The sequence below is a fragment of the Rattus norvegicus genome, chromosome 3 (assembly GCF_036323735.1).
Source record: "Rattus norvegicus strain BN/NHsdMcwi chromosome 3, GRCr8, whole genome shotgun sequence".
NCBI classification, from domain to species: Eukaryota; Metazoa; Chordata; class Mammalia; order Rodentia; family Muridae; genus Rattus; species Rattus norvegicus.
In genome coordinates, this window is record NC_086021.1 from 37,671,196 (window position 1) to 37,686,225 (window position 15,030).

A 15,030-nucleotide genomic window follows, 5' to 3' on the forward strand; every position below is an offset into this window, starting at 1 on the left:
CTCTCCTCAAAACAGACAAACAAACAAACAACATTGGCACACGAATAAGCAAATGCATCTTTGAAACCAAACAATATACTGGTGAACACACTCGTGAACGCACAGGGATGGAGTGGGGCTGAAGGGAGTCACTGGGAACGGATGGGTTGTTTTGCTCAGAGTTTAATCTACTGAGAAAGTCATAACCAGATCACAGTTTGGCTTTGTGGGTCGGAAAACCCCTGACCAAATTAAGGATTTAAATGTGAATGCAAAAGTCACACGGTTAGTAGGAACAGGAAGGGACATCTTCAGAGTTAGGGAAACGAAATTGCTTGGTTCCCCAAACTTCGAAAGCCCACACTGCGATCCTGAATTTGATTACATCGAAACCAAGAAATCCTACTTAACAAAGAAACAACACGGGCCAATTAAGAGTCAGATGAGAGAAATAGGATATTTTTTTTCCAAAGTCCAAAACTGACAAGAGATTCACACCTAGAACTTACATGAGGGTTCGAAGAGAGGACGTCAGGTCCAGCAGAAAAATGGGCAAGCGCCGTGACAGGCAATTTACAGAGAAGGAAACCCCAAAAGCTAATGAGCATGCGACTGGATGCTCAAACTCATTAACAGTCCAAGAAATGCAAATTAAAAATCAGACATCACTTTGCACCTTCAGACTGGCAAAAACTCCACAGCCGGGGAATACCAATTAATGCAGAACGGAGGAAGCTAGGATTCCTCACAGGGGCCAATGGGAGTGTAAATTGGTAAGGGCTTTTTTTCTTTTTTTGTGATCCCACACCACTTATGAAATTATGCACACAGGGACCCAGAGGACTCGAAGGGAACCCTACAAGGGCGGTGTTGGTTTGTCGGAGGGCAGATAGGTGCAATCTGGAGTGACCCCATTACCATGAAGCAGAGGTTCCTGTGACCACAGAACCACACAGATCAATCTTGCCAGCAGAGAGACAATTGAAATGTAAGAAAACGTCAGTGTGGCAGTGCACTGCCAATGTGAACTATAAACACACGAGCATGCCCCTGGCTATGTGTGGGTCTGTGTCTTCACTGGTCCCGCCAAGGAACTGGCCGGATCCAGGTTATTAAGACCGGTGTGGTGTCATCCACTTCTGGGCAGCATGGAGTTAGATTGCAATAGAACAGAACCTGTGGCTGCGGACATAGCTAGTAGAGTGCTTGCTAAGCACTCATAAAACCCTGGGTTCGGTCCTCAGCACCACATAAACTGGGTATGGTGACGGCTGTACTCTCAGCACGGAGGAGGTTGAAGCAGGAGTTCAAGGCTGCCTCCAGCAAGTTCAAGGCCATCTAAGATGCTTGAGAGCCACTCTGCCTCTTTGAAACAAACAAAACAAAATTAATTTATTTATTAAGTCCACAGCACCGTGGTCTGCGCCCAAGGCTTGCCTGCCTTCTGTAGCAAAGGCAGTACGTCACACCTGGAGACAGGATCCAGGCCACTGCGATTGAATGGCATGTGCATCCTTTGGGGACAAAGGTTGCCAGGGCAGTACCGGAGTAACTTCTGTTCTACCTGGTGGGAGGGAAGGGAGTCTCTGAGACGCAGATTTCAGGGCCACAGTGTGAGCCGGAGGGCACATCTGATGGTTTCCCTGGTCTTCACAAAGGGTGGTGTTTGTCAGTTCCTATTAGAACTGTTATCAGGGAGGATGTTTTCCAAATAACTATTTCTTGAAGATGCTATTTTTGGAGGCAAGACAATATCACACCTGTGGACATGTGGAACCACTGGGCTAATCCCTTGATGCTGGCATCTCAACACCTCCTTTTCCAGGAGAGCATGGATGGCCAGGTTTTCTCGGCCATGGAACGAGGCTTCTAAGAAGTTTGTGGGAACAGCAGTTTCTATGGCAACCACTTCACCTCACCTGTGTACACACACACACACACACACACACACACACACACACACACACACACACACACGCGCATGTGATGCCCTCTTCTGGTGTGTCTGAAGACAGCGACAGTGTGTGTATATAAAATAAACGCATAATTCTTTAGAAAAGAATTTTAAAAACTGAAATGCTTACCCATGGACATGTGACAGACACGGACTCACACTAGCTCCATGACACATCCAAATGTCCACGCAGACCCGCACATTCCGTACACAGCATGACCGGCAAGCTCACCAGAATGCCTGAAGGTGCACACAACAGCCTGCAGGTGGCGCTCACACCTGCTGTCTCCAGTCCTAAACCTGCCCCTCCCATCACCCTCTTCTGGGATGTGACTCGCTCCTTTCTGGTTCTCAGTTTTGATGTTATCCTCGACTCCTCCCTGCATATTCTAGCCTATCCAGAAATCCTGCTGCCTGGAGCTTCAAACAGCTGGCTGGGCATGGTAGTTCACACCTTTAATCTCAGCACTCTGAAGGCAGAGGCAGGCAGATCTCCGAGTTCAGAAACCTAGAAAAACCCTATCTTGAACCCCTTCCCCCACCATAACAAAACAAAACAAAACAAAACAAAAACACTAAAACCCAACAGACTGAGTCAATCTCTTTTCACCCTGCTGCACCAGTGTCATGAAACATGATTATTTCAGGGACCTTATATTTTGCTTTGCCTTTTGGAGAAAGGCTCACGTAGCCCAGAATATACCTGGCCTTGAACTCCTGGTCCTCCTGCATAGGATTACAGACATGTGCCACCACACCCAGTTCTAATTTCTCTCCATACTCAGAATCTTTCCCACCCCCAGAGTTTGTCCTCAGGGCACCAGATTGGGGTTGGGTGGTAGGGTGGCAGCTCCTGGCTAGAAAATGCCAAGCTAAGAAACATGTTATAGCTCCAATATTTTACATCCAAAAATGAATGGAATCTCCAGCCAAAGAGGGCTTGAATGAGTCCCTAGCTTGCCTTGCCTGATGTCTCCTCCTGACCCTTCTCTGTCCCTCTCTTACCCTATGCCAATCCTGCAAGCTTGCTGCTGTGGGCCTCGCCTGGGGCCCTCGCACTGTCTAGTGTCCTGCCTGGAGAGTGCCCATCTCCACATCTCCAAAGCCCTAGCTGCGTTTGTGTGATGGGACCGCACAACAATCAGGAACTGGGGTCAGTCAAGGTCTAAGGGCCTCTGCTATACTCCCTCTATTAGCTGGTGTTTTCAGAGCACCCTCGGTGCCCCGTGGTTTGTGTCCTGTCACCACAATTCCTGCCGTTGTCTTTACATGGCCTTTTCTTCTGTGCGTTTCTCTGGTTATTTTCACATAGGGACGCCAGTCATAGTTAAGTGAGGGTCTATCAGACTCTGGGGCAGTTTTCTCTCACCCAGTTACACAAATGTGATGATGATCCTATTCCCAAATAGGGTGTCTGGACCTTAACATAATTTGGGGGTCTTTCAGTGGAGGCCATAGCAAGATCTGTGGCTTTAGTTCCTACTTTCCAAGGATCTCTCCAACATCACTGCACACATCGGCTCTCTCCTCGATGTCACAGGATCCTGGGCAGAAGCACCTTAGGGAGGAAAGACTTCATTTTGACTCCTTTCTGTCGTGCTCAGTCAGAAGGCAGGCAAGGAGGTGAATGCTGAGGGGAAGCTGGCCTTCTCTTCATTCAGTCAGGGACCCTGGCCCACGAGATGGCACCGCCCATTGTCAGGATAAGTCTTCCTGCTTCCATTAAACCTCTCTGGGGCATGCTCACAGAGGCGCCCAGAGGTGTGTCTCCTAGGTGGTTAAGATTCAGTCAGATTGACAACGAAGATAAACCGCTACAGTCATCCCAAAGGCTCACCCTGGCTAACCCGTGGATAACCTTGACCCTTCCCAGCGCCCAGCCCTCCACCCTCCTCGCTAGACTCTACTTTTGCTAGAGTAGATATCGCCATAGCATGCAGTAGCTACACTTTTCTTCAAGTCTGTCATTTCTTGTCTGTCTGTCTGTCTGTCTATCTTTTGGAATGCAAGACCCAGGAGGACCTGGTTTTGGCTTTGCTCTCTGACAGACTGGTCTAGGCAAGCCCCATATGTGTGGCTCTGAGTGGAGCAAAACAGGCATCCGACGCTGTGCGCACATGTACATGAGAGACGACACGGCTACCCACCGGATCACACTACATGAAAATACGCATGCACATGAATACTCACACGTGTGTGAATGCAAAGACACACATAAGCACACACACACACACACACAGAAGTGCGCAGGGGTACCCATAGGCACATGTGTGCATGCTATGTATCCACAAGCATAGATTTTTTCAGGCTCTGTCAGTCAACCTGGGTTGTTGCTTACACACACGCACACACACACACACACACACACACACACACAGACACACACACACAGAGGAAGAGAAAGAGAGGGAGAGAGAGGAGTGGGGTGGGGTGGGGAGGGGAGGGGGAGGGGAGAGAGAGAGGGAGAGAGCGCTCCAGCAGACCCTGTCCCGATGAACACCCAGACAATGCCCAAACCACACATATATTTTTTGGACCCCAGACCCTGCCGGGCTGATTTGGACCTGATGGGTGGGGCAGTTGTCACTATAGGGCATTCTTCCTCCCCCAACCCCTCTCCCTGGCTGGCGGCAGAGGCCTGGTAAGAAAGAAAACAAATAACCTTGCGGGGTTTAAATAAGCAAAGTTTTGCGCGAAGCAGAGGTTAATGTACTTTATTGTTCAATGTCGTGTTCCTAGTGGATTGGTGGAGGGAAACGTGATTAATTGCCCCGAAGCCCACGGATCTACAATTATTTGGTTGCTGTGAACAAATAAAGGACTTCAGTATCCATCATATTCAAATGAGGCGGCAGAATAAATGATGGCGGGCTGGGGGGGGGGGGCAAAACCGAGGCGCGCTCCTCCAGGATGGAAGGCGACGGCGCCTTGTCAACCAGACGGTGGATGGTGGTGGGAGCCGAACCCGTCTGTCTGTACGGCAGCGAGGGCCGGCCTGACCCCGCGGGGGCCGCCGTTAATTCACGTCACCCTTCGCACCTCCAGCCTGCGTGGTAGGAAGAGCGGGCGCCAATTCCCTAATAAAGACTTGTTTTGCAACGAGGCCGAATAGGGGCGGGGGCACAGATCTTCATTAGCGCCCCTTTCCCGGGCCACGCTCGTTACAGAGCACAGGTACTGGCTAAATGTGTCCGATCATTCATCATGATTTTGCCCTCCACTTTGTCACAGCGTGGGGATTTAAGGAAGATAGATGGTACGAGATGTTGTCTCCTCCGCAGACGCTTTCTGCTCTGGTAAGTGTGTCCGAGGCAGAATTATTTCGCCACTTTATTATTTCCTAGTGAGTGTTTGTCAGAGCGTCGCCTCTTGGAAGGAGCGAGTTGTTTCCTGTCACTCAGGGATGTCGCGGGAGCTGTGATGCTTGGCTGGGTTCACCAGCCAGCTGGAACCCAGACTGGGTCCCCAGGCAGGGCTGTGGGGGGGTCCTAGGAGGCTGGGCTGGAGGGTGAATGTCAAATGCAACAGAACCGCTGAGCAGGCAGGCTTGGGGGCGGGGGTGGGGGGTGGGGTGCAGGAATGGGACTCAGGGGCTTTGGACAAACTGGATTGGGCCAGGGGGAGTCCTGAGGATGTTTGTGGGCCTGGCCTGGCTAAAGGCCAGTGTGCAGAGTGGGGAGCTGTTCAAATCAGTGTCCAAAGAGCTGTGTGAGCTTGGCCTTGACTTGAGCCAGCTGGAGAGGGTGCAGGCAAGGCTGAGGCTTGCCCGGCTGCCCATAGCCAAAGGGGAGTGCAGCTCGTCTTGCTGGCACCAGAGGAGCTCTCTGTCCTGACCAGACAGCAGAGGGCCAAGTGGTGACCTATAGGGACCTCAGCTGCAGGGAAAAATGACAGGAAGTTAACGATGAAGGCCAGTGGGCTTGGAAGATGGCTAGGTCGGCAAAGTGCTTGCCATGCAAGCAGAAGGACCTGAGTTCAGATCCACAGCACCTATACAAAGGGTCATGCAAGTCTAAGCACTGGGGAAGAGACAGGAAGCTCCCTGGAACTTGCTGGTCAGGGACATCTGCCTGGTCAGTGAGCTCTAAATTCAGTGATAAAGTCCATCAAGAGAGAAGAATGCCTGATGTTAAACTCTGGCTGTCACACACTCACATGCACTTATACACACACACCTCCACATGTGTGTGTACTCACACTCAGAGCATGAGAGCCAAGCATGGTCCAAAGCCAGAAGCTCCAGTCCTGAACTGGGTCTTAGAGGACTAGAAAGTAACTCCTTCCCTTCTATGGAGTCTCAGGCAGAAGGTGGGACCTCTGGGGGTCACTGACTGCCCTAATGCTCCTTCCTTGGTCATGTGCAGTTTTAAGGGTCCTCAGCTGTCTCCATCCAACTAGGGGATCCCCACCAGGAACAACTAGCTGTGGAGAATACTGCCTTTTCTTTGCTTTCCTGCAGGACAGGCTGCTCTGGGTGGTGATCCAGAGTGAACCAGTAGTCAGAGGCTCTGAGGAAACTAGGTAAGTTGAGGGGTGTGAGGTCAGGAACAACTCCAACAAGGTCCCTGTCTCCAACAAGTCAGAGTGAGCCTCCTGCTACCTGATCAATGTCCCCTCTTTTTCCTCCTCAAATATGTCAAATATCATTGCGGATGGACCAAGCACATCATTTGAGGGTCAGGGAGGCCTGGGTTCAAAACCTTCGCTTGGTGTAATGTTTCCAGCCTTAGTTTCCCCAGCTGTTAGATGGGTGCATATTGTGGGTGTTCCTTCAATTCAGGTACCCCCTCCCAGATCCTTTTCTCTTAGATTCCTGTGGGCCCAGCTGGCTCTGCCCAGTCTCTGAAACCATGGCTTTCTGAGTGGTATCCAGACACCTCACTCGCTCCTTGATGTGGACAACTCCATAGTGAGCCAGTTTCCCACAATGCACCTGACTGCTGAGACCTCCAGTTCCTCCAACCCTACCTGGCTGACCTGGAACACAAAATTTGCCCATTAGGAGTGGATGGGTGAGAAACATAAGCCACTCCTTACTGAACCCAGGTCACCGCCCGGGCCCTCTGAGGTCCTACTCCCAAACCAGAGGCCCAGTGGTGGGGACTGTGCACACTGGGACTGTGCACACAACACCTTATGGTCCCACACAGCCCTTGCACCCTCACTCCCACTGCGTAGCTGATAAAACCAAACCTGTGCAGGTGGCCTAGGACACTGAAGGTGGAGTAGCTGTCACTCAGGCCTCATGGACTCCTGTCTGAGCACATTTGAGGGCCAACCTTGCCTTCTAGGCTCAGCAGAGTTGCTCTTTGGCTGATTGATGGAAGGCTATGATGGACACCTATTACGTCCAATCAGGGTTCAGCCCATTTGCCTTCCTTTTTCTCCTTTGCTGCTCGTTTGTCGAGGTGTCTAGAACTCATGGTTCAAGTAGTACCTCAAAACCTGTAATTCGATGTTAAGTTCCACTTCCTTTTCCCACTTTTTCATGTTTTTTCAAATATCTTACCTAACATTAATTCACTATTGCATGCAACCATTTGTTAATTCACTCATTTGTCGGTTCTCATTCATTAATTCACTCACTCATTCATCAGTTCTCTCATTCACTCACTAATTCATCAATTCTCTCATTCATTAATTCACTCATTCACTCATCAAGTCTCTAATTCATTAATTCACTCACCCATTCAAGCCTCTCATTCATTAATTCACTCATTCACTCATCAAGTCTCTAATTCATTAATTCACTCACCCATTCAAGCCTCTCATTCATTAATTCACTCATTCATCAATTCTCTCATTCATTAATTTACTCATTCGTCAGTTATGTCATTCATTAATTCGCTCACTCATTCAACAGTTCTCTCATTCATTAATTTACTCATTCACTCAGTTCTCTCATTCATTAATTCACTCACTCATTCAGCAATTCTCTCACTCATTAATTCACTCATTTATCAATTCTCTCATTCATCAATTCATCCAGTCATTTATTTGTTCATTCAGCAAATAAGGACTTATGTTTTTGGTGGAAGCTCTGAGTAGCCAACCAAACCCAACATGTGACGGGAGCTGGTGACAGGGCCTGGCATAATCGCAGTCACATGTCCTGGAGATACAGCATCTGTCAAGTCCTTTACATGACATCATGAGACTGAGCAGCCTTCATGTGCTGCCTTGAGTTGGACTAACTCCCCATACCCCAGCCCTGTAATTCCTGCTGCATTGCCTGCTCTCCATCCTTCCTTCTGTCCTGTCTGTCCTGCAGTTGGGGAGATTGTCCTGGAACACAAATCTGAAGCTCAAAATCAGAGGACCCAGTCTCTAAACACTGGTGGCACAGGCATGGCTCCCTGGGTTCAGACATTGCTACAAGCACTTGCCATAACAACACAGCGGAGATAAAGATAGAAGATGCTGGGACTCGCTGGCCAGCCAGCACAGCCTATGGTGGTGGTTCAAATAAGAACGGCCCCCATTGGCTCATACGCTCCAGTGACACGCACATCACCATGCTCCCCACCCTAATGATAATAGACTAAGCCTCCGACTGTAAGCCAGTCCCCAGGTAAATGCTTTCTCTCGTAAGAGTTTCCTTGGTTATAATCTCTTCACAGCAATTCGGCGGTGACTAAAATTCTAGACCAATGAGGGGCCTTGTCTCAGTAAACAAGCTGGCAGGCCAGCAGGGCGACTTAGCAGAGAAAGGTTTACAAATTTTTTGACATGAGTTTGATCCCAGGATCCACAAGACACAAGGAGAGAGCTGAGTCCTTCAAGTTGTCCTCTGACCTCAACACATGTGCCTGCACGTGGGGACACACACACACACACACACACACACACACACACACACACACACAGTCTTCCTAATGCCTACCCACTTTAAGCCTAAACCATGAACTTACCCTTCAAGGCCTTTCCTGGCTCAGCACCAGTATATCCACTGCCACAGCTACGGGAGCTGAACCTGCCGGTTCATGCTCTGTCTACCTTCATTTCCTCACCTGTACAGCAAGGATGATGGAGGTCCCCATCCACTTTTACAGATGGGCCTTTCTCAAAGATAGCAGTCCCAATATTGACTCCATGAGCTCCTCTTATGGCACGGCAGAGATTCTCTCCTAAACTCCAGTGGACATTGTTTAATGCCTGGTCTACATGTGCTTACAAGGGGATCATAAAATATCATGCACTTTTGTTTGACTCCTTGAGATTACCTCTCTTAGAATCCAGTGGCTAAACTCCAAGAGAGCCCATCACAAATACCTTGTGTGCAGTCAGTGCCAACCTGCCCACCTTGAGAATGCACCATGTTGATAAAGGTCTGCTCCAGGAGATACCCCATGGAGCTGAATGAGTGTGCCCAGACAAGGCCTTGAGCATGGTAAATCCTCAGGGCCATCTTCAGATCTTACAGCTGGGGAGCTGGTCACCCAGCCAACAATAGCTGAGCTACTAGCCCTATAGAGCCCTTTGAGGAAAACGATGTGACCTAGTTTGTCATGACAATGGACTACACAAGTGGATTCAACCAGATATTTGTACTTCAATGTTCTGAAGTCTGCAGATCTGAGATGAGAGGGTCAGGGTAGTCACTTCCTCCTGAGGCCTCTCCATCTGGCTGTGACTAGGTATTACCTTCTCCTGAGGTCTTCCAGAGCCCATTTCTGGATATGTCCTCTCCTCCTTTTCATATCAAGACAGTGATACTGGATTAGGAACCACCCCAATGGCCTTATTCTAAAGTCACTTCTATTTTAAAGAACTGTGTGTGGTTACAGTTCCATCCTGAGAAGTTGGAGTCAAAATGTCCACATATGAGTTGCAGTGAGGGACAGTTTAGCTGGTAATAATAAATGACAGCTACAGTGAGGGACAGTTTAGCTGGTAACAATAAAGGACAGCTACAGTGAGGGACAGTTTAGCTGGTAACAATAAGGGACAGCTTATGGAACCTCTGAAGAGTCCCCATTCATGGAAAGCCTCAGTCAATGTCATCCAATGTCCCCATGTTGTCATCTTCACTGCCTTCTGCTTGTTCTCAGACCAAGCCATCTCCCTGGAGGACTGTCTCAGGTTGCCAGATCACCTTTTAGGCTATGTCTTCTGCCTGATGTGCCTACTCCTGGTCTCCATTCATCCAATCCTTCCTGTTTTAGGGGACTCCTCCCAGTTGCTGAGACTAAGAACTCTGGCTGCTCATGTCTGAGGCTCTGTTTGACGATCCTTCAGCCTAATGAGTATGAGGAGTCTTGGCTTCTTAGCTTTCAATCTGAACTTTTGTTTTGTTTTACAATAAAGAAATAGGGTGTATTTTTCCCTTTTGGTTATAAAAATGATGTATTCTCAGTTTGTAAAAAGCTATACAGCACAACATCAGCAAAAACATCTTCTTACAGTAATATATTTTTGGTTCGTCTTGTTTTTGAGACAGGTTTCATGTAGCCCAGGTGTATCTCAAACTTATTATGTAGCCAAGGATAACCTTGAACTTCTGATCCTCCTGCCTTCAGGTCTAAGGTATTGAAATTACAGGCAGGAACCTTTACTCCTTGTTGATAGGGTTCTAGGGAACAAACCTGGGGCTTCATGGTTATGGGGGAAACAGTTTACCAACTGAGCCACAACCCCAGCCATGAGTAAGTTTTTGATGTTGTGGCTTGTGTCTTCCTGGAAATTTTCATAGGCATGAATGTAATGTAATATGTGCATGATACCTCCTTCCCTTTGATTCTAGAGTAACAGACAGCAGGTTGAACCCCAGGTTTAACTGCAAAGCTCCAAAGTGTATTAAACATATATGCCCATGTACAGTGTGCATCCTAAAAAAAAACACAAACCTCTTAGAATCAAGAAAATATGGTATGGCTGAGGAGATAGCCTCAGGCTGCCTAACCCTGAACCCCAAGTTCAACCCCAGAACTCTGGGGAAACCTGGACACTCCAGCAGGCATCTGCAATCCCAGAATGCCTATGGTGGGATAGAAAATGCAAGTGAAAGAATCAGCCAGAAATTCTAAGGTGAGCAAAGCAGGGGTCGGTCAGTACAGCAGAAGTGGGAGAGCCTGCCTCAGTGAGGTCAGGGAGCCAGCTTCTAAACACCTGACTTCCACGCATGTGTGCCCACTCACATTCGCACAGACAGCATGCACAGAGCAAGAAGGAAAGGGAAAAGGTGTAGAGGGAATATATATTACAGAAGGAGAATCTACAAGTACTGTGGTTAGCAGGGGGTTATTTTATCTTAGGATCTGGTTCGCCAGATAACCTTGAACCCCTGTGCTCAAAAGATCCCTTGCGGCAGTCTCCCAGTAGCCAAGCTGATAAGCACTGGGCTCGTGAATACTGCCTCAGGGTCTTTGTTTAACAAGACTTATCCTTGATTCCACATCTACAAGTGAATGGTGAGGTTTTTAATGGCTGTGTAGTACTCCACACGGTGAAGTTGTCCCCAGATGTTGTGCAGGGCAGTTGAAGTTCTCTGTCCATGGGCCACTAGCCTGGAGCACAGTGGTCCTGGGAATCATTGGTGAGTATTCATTTCTTAGTAATGGCAGGCTGTGAGCCTGAAGTCTCATGACTGCCACTGTACACTTGGACTGAAGCTTTTCAAAGCTCCCACCTCACTGTGTTTCAGGCCCTGCCTGTGTGTTCTTTCTCCCCCATTCTTTCATCATCATGTACCCTCTGCTGCTTGGTGCTTGGCTCTAAGCACACTTTGATCTTCACATGCAAGCCTTTTCCCACCTCAGGCCCTTTGCACTCACTGTTTAGACACCCTCTCCAGGAAGCCTTCTATGATGTATCCTTCCTCTGGCGAGGCTCCACTGGCCCTTCTTGGGACACATGCCTTAGGGTAAATCAGGAAATTGCCAGCATTGAACTTGTGAAATCACGCTGTAGGCAGTTTCTGAGGGTTAACTACTACAGACCCATGGTGCCACCTCTTCACCTGAGCGATGGTGTTTGAGGACAGGGACCCGTCTGCAATGCTCACTGTGGCATTATCCCGGCACTGTACCTGAACACAGACTGCTTCACTTTGTCAATATAATGAGTAAATGAAGTGAAGGTGAAATTGAATTTGAGACTTTAAACGTCTTAGCATAGTCTATGCTAGCATGGGGCAGGGCGTCACCTGCCTTCCGCTTTGCACTAATCACTGGGAACAGAGACAGGGACTAAGGCAGGCTGAGGCTGGGTGCACATCCCTGACCACAGTGGCTGGCTCTAGATGCCACAATTTCCAACCCAGTTTCTCCAGGACTATGGTCAATCTCACTTTGAAATGGCCCAGGAAACCTGGGTTCCTCTAGATGGAGAGCCAAGGCCAAAGACATGGGGAGAGGCCTGGGTGTTGCCTCTTACCAGTTTCCTCTTCCTCCTCCTCTCCCCTCCCCCTCTCCCCTCCCCCTCCTCCCCCTTCTCCTCCTCTTCCACCACAACCACCACCTCTGCCTGGTGGTCCAGGCTTATAGCTGCTGCACTGTTCACTCATGGCCACAAGGTGGCAGTGTTGGCACCAACTGGGCTCTGGGAGGCACAGGCCAGCCAGCTCCCACAAGATGCCTTCAGAGGCTGCTGTGTAGTGTGCATGTTGGGTGCACAAAAGGGTGCGTGTGTTGGATGGTATATGAGGGTGCATGTAATTATAAATAGTAGATTCTAGAGGGGTCTGTGTGCATAGGTACATATACATACTTGGTTTTTGGTGGTTCGTGTCCGTGCCCTCATGGGTGATTTTAATGGTGGTGTGTCTTTGTGTCTCTGAGTCCATATAACTATGAGAGCTAAGAATGCTCACAGGGGAGACAGTGTTTGTATGTAACAGCATTATGGTCCTGATGTGCACATGTAGGGTAAGTGGGTCTTCGAGAGAGGAGAGGACAGCTTGAGGCTGTGTTTACACCAAGGCCAGGGACTCTTGAAGCTGTCTCCCCCTGCCTAGGACCCTCTCCTCCACACACAACTGTTCTGAATCTGACCCTCAGAGCCTCAAGCTGAGGCCTCACTGGCTGTTACCCACTTCGGCTTCTGTGTTTCAGCCTCCCCTGCCCGTATCTTTCTCTGGGCCTCCTTTCTCCAGCCACTGAGACTGTGGTAAAGAGCTTCACCTAACGTTCACTGAGTGCATGTAGTAAGTAGACTGGCAGCTTTCAGTCGGCATGCTGCAGGGCCCACCCCAGCTCACCGCTAAGAAGAGTCACTTTTATCACTAGGGTCCTGTGCCTAGTAGGGTGAGGGTCCCTCAGAGCTGATGTCAGTGTGTCCTATCCTCACTCGGTAGTGCCCAGGACAGAGCTCTGCCTCCCTCGGGGGACTAGTTCTCAGAAACGGTGTCCCAGACTTTGGGAAGATGTGGGATGCTACTAGCTCCTTCTCTTGGTCCCACCCTGTGCAGGCAGATCATAGCTCCCTCCCAGCCTGCTCCCTCCCCCTGCCAGGCAAGGGCCCAGAGTGGCATGTCTGGCCATGTCTGGCCACCCTTCCCCCCATGGTTATTAATAATTGGGTATTAGGCAAGCGGCACTATTGATTCTGGCGCGGGCAGCTCCAGGTCGAGGTAATTTATGGAAACACCGGTGTCCCTGGTGATAAATAATGAAGTGATCGTGAGAAGTGAGTGGCTTCCACCTTCTACCCTGTCCACTTACACACCAGCTCATAAATGGAGGAAAGGGGGAGAGGCCCAGCAAGCTGGGAGGACAAAGGATGCTTTGGTGATGTGCGCCTCCAGAGGACAAGGGGAGGCAGAGACGTGACTCTGTGAGGTCCAGGTGGCGGGAGCTGGTGGGAAAGGGAATACAAAGAGGACAGAGTGGAGAGATGGGGAGGTGGGGGGGAAACAGTGGGGACAGGAGACACAGAGGGAGAGATGGGGCGGGAGAGGGGTGAAAGACAGACTGGGCAAAGGAGAGGGGGACAGAAGAGCCCCGAGGCTACTCAGGGTGGGAACAGCAAGGGCAGGGAGGAAGAGGGAAGACTTGAGCAATTAAGGCCAGCCACCCTCTGAGGGGACTGTGTACAGGGTCGGTGCCACGTTCTTACTGTGAACTCCACCGATCAAGCCCCAAGTCTCCGGAACTGTGTGCCCTCGAAGCAGACTTTGGACCTCACCTCTCCCCTGGGTTCAGCTGTGTAACCGTAAACAGGTCAGTTCCTCTTAATGAGGGTAGCTCGTCCGCCCAGGTAAGGGATGGAGCCATGCAGCTAGCTCAGTGCACGTGGGACGCAGTGCCAGACCTTGGGGTGGGTGGGTCAGTGACAGTCGGGTTCTTTCTGACGGAGTCATGAGAGCGCGTCACGTGACTCTAACCCTACTGAGTGGATAGGTTGTCCAGTTAGTCACAGATAAAGCAGGGTGAGGAGATGAAGGTAGTTGACTGAGGCACTTCAGAGGGGCACCTCCCAGAGGTGAGGTTTGATTTGAGCCTGGACTTAAGCAAGAGAGTCACCCCAAGGGGTAGAAACATTCTGTGCCGATGCTTTCAATGTTGGAAGGTAGGTCACCGCGCCCTGGATTGAAACCTCTAGTGAACCAGCCTCCCCGACCCCCACACTCCCACAAACCAGTTCACCAGTTTTAACTTAGTTATCCCTAGGACCAAAGAACTCATTACCACTCTAGGAAATCTAATTCTGAGAACGTCCTTTTTTACATTCCCCTTGGGCCCCAGTTTAGCTTTTCCCTCCACTGCCCACTCCCGCCCTCATATTCTGATTGACAGGTAGCTGCCCCACTTGGCTGCTGTTGACAATGCTTCCTGTCTGGCTAGTCACCCTGTCTTGGGCAGAGCCAGGGATAAGGATGCTGTTCCTTCCTTCTGGATCAGTAGCGTTCACTCTGGGCAACCCAGAGCCTAGGACTTCTTGGAGAAATGCCACGTGCTTTCTCTCTTCCCATGTCTGTCGTCTTTTCTGGGTGGTAAAGAACATCAACTTCAGTCTGCAGGCCGACCTGAGAAGAGGTATATCCATTCTGTGTCCCCCTGGGATCTTGGTCCTGCTGCCTGCTGATCAGGTGACTGTGTACGGGACTCCAGTGTCCTCTAGGCTCCCAGGGTCAAGTGCAAGGTGCCCAGCACTAGAGG